The sequence below is a fragment of the Pinus tabuliformis genome, chromosome 7 (genome assembly GCF_031772625.1).
Source record: "Pinus tabuliformis cultivar Carrire ecotype Pingquan chromosome 7, CPIR1, whole genome shotgun sequence".
Taxonomy (NCBI): domain Eukaryota; kingdom Viridiplantae; phylum Streptophyta; class Pinopsida; order Pinales; family Pinaceae; genus Pinus; species Pinus tabuliformis.
Window position 1 is genome coordinate 1,007,315,372 of NC_142293.1, and position 2,691 is coordinate 1,007,318,062.

General features: G+C 40.5%; 1 pseudogene; it reads left to right on the forward strand.

The window, feature by feature from the left end:
• Positions 1-642: 642 nt before the first annotated feature.
• On the forward strand, positions 643-2,273 carry LOC149250981 (pentatricopeptide repeat-containing protein At2g17670-like; annotated as a pseudogene).
• Positions 2,274-2,691: the final 418 nt, after the last annotated feature.

Genomic DNA, 2,691 nt, shown 5'->3' on the forward strand with positions numbered 1-2,691 from the left:
CTTCTACTTATGTTTCGCTCTTGCAGGGTTGCATTCGCAAGAAATTGTTACCCTATGGCAAATTGGTCCGTGCCCACTTCAATCAGGCTGGATTTACAGCTGGTATACTCTTGGAAAACACGCTTATCATCATGTATTTCAGTGCGGGAGTTTGGTGGATGCTCGAAGAGTTTTCGGCCAAATGGTTGAATGGAAGATGTGTTCTCATGGACTGTGATGATTGCAGCTTATGCCAAGCATGGGTTTGGGAGGGATTCATTGGCTTTGTTTCGGGAAATGAAAGAAGGAACAACACGCATCCAAGCCAGTCGCTTCACCTTTGCTAGCGTTCTGTCGGCATGTGCCAATCTCGGAGATTTGCAAGAGGGTATGTGGACTCATAATGAAATTATCAAGTTTGGAATCGAGTTTGATATATTTGTGGCGAATGCTCTTATAGACATGTATGTGAAATGCGGAAGCATAGAGAATGGGCGCGATGCATTTGATAAAATGCCTCAATGAGATGTGGTCTCATGGACATCAATTGGGTATGCACGTAATGGGGATTATGTTGAAGCACTGAAGCTTTTTCGGCAAATTCTAGTAGGTGTGGTGCCGGATGCAAAAACCTTTTCCATTGTTCTTCCTGCGATTGCCGACATGGTAGCACTGGAACAGGGTATGTGGATTCATCGAGAAGTAATAAAGCGAGGATTTTAAGCTGATGTGTTTGTGTAGAGTGCCCTTGTGGGCATGTATGCGAAGTGCAGGAATATTGAAAATGCTCACAATTTGTTTGTGAATATGTCTCAACGCAATGTTGTCACATGGAATTCTATGATTTTAGGATATGCACAGCATGGGAATCTTAACAAATCTGTGAAGTTATTTCAGTAAATGCTTGAATCGAGACTCGGTGTCATGGTTATCAATGGTTGCAGGATATGCACAAAAATGGATCAGGTGAGGATGATTTGAAGCTCTTCTGGCAGATGTATTTGGCTGGTGTGATGCAAGACTCAATGAAGAGGCTGCTAAACCCTCCCTTAAATCTCAACTCGATTCCTTTCTCGGGGACAGAACCATGAGTGACGGGCCGAACGAGCGATCAGTCAAGCACAGCGTCACATGATCACTTCTCTGAAAGGTTTGCTACAAATTTCTGAGATTTTTTTTTTTTACCAAACATAGCAGGAGAAAAACACGAGAGAAAAGCTATATATGGCACGAATTAGATCTATATACCCTGTAAAAATTTATCAGAATACCCTAACGAGAGTCATTTCCTCCCATTTTTCGGCACTTCCATAACCCTATTTCGATGAGCCAACAAGTAATTTTCCTTCAGAGAATTCGAGGGGATCAAAACACAAAGACCAACATGTGAAAAGATCGCAGAAGGACGTCATTAATGCACTTTTGAATGAGACCAGGGTTACTGAAGCCAAGTGAATGTATGACAAAATGGTACGTAGTAATTTCATCCCAGATACTTCTACCCACAACACAGTGATTTATGGGTTTGCAAAGGCTGGACGAGTTGAAGATGCCTTGAGCCTCCTTTAGCACATGAAACAGAAGGGTGGATTTTCACCAAATACAGTGACTTTCAATGTTTTGCTCGGTGAACCCAGCAAATTAGGTCATGTGGGTCGTATTGAAAATATACTAGATCTGATGATTGATGATGGTTGTGCACCTGATCATGTCACTTCTGGTTTGTTAGTTCGTGCATTCTGTAATGCAGCCAAAGATGAAGAAGCCTGCAATATTTTTATTGAAATGGTGAGATATGTTGTTAATCCAGATATGAGTACTCTCAATTTTCTCATCAGGCATTTGTGTAAGGCTGGGAAGATTGACACAGCATATACGTTTCTGGAGGAAATGAAGGGTCTAAACTGCAAGATGGGTTTAAATTGCAAGCCTGATATTGTCACTTGTAGCATTCTGATGGATGCTCTCTGTAATGGCAAACATATGAGAAAAGCAAGAAATTTGTTGGATGAGATGTTAGAGTCTGGGTGCAAGCCTGATAGCTTCTTATACAACACCCTAATGAAGGGTTACTGTAAAATCGATAAGACCATTGAAGCCTTGGAGTTTACAAGAAGATGGACGCAGAGGGGTGTGCTCCTAATGTCGTAACATTTAATACTCTCATATTTGGGTTGTCCAAGGCTGGGAAAATAGATGAAGCCAAGAAGTTTCTGAAGCTCATGGTCACGAAAGGGCATTCTCCCGATGTCATTACTTACACTTCACTTTTAGATAATGCATGCCTCTACTAAACCTAATTTCTCAAGGGGAGATTGGAAAATGAAGAACAACATCAGTGATGGACACACATATCATATGATATTATGAACAGACATTGGCAGCAACAGTGTCTCCAGTTCTTATGCTCTGATGGGTAAACGCTGTTAACCACAACAACTTAACATTGACAAGGTTGGAAGGTCAAGCCCTCCTTCTAATGGTATTTGGGGTTTAGTGGGCTTTGGGTCCAGATTTTGAACTAAATCTCTGATACCATGTGTAAGAACCTAAATCCTATTATTAGAGCCTTTATTTCGTTATACACTAACATATCTATTTTCCTGTTAATTTATAAATAATAAAAGGAGCTTTCTGACCTTTTCACATATCTTTAAACATTTAACATCTAATCATTTTATCATAAGCAACATAAATTAAGGTGAGCATTCC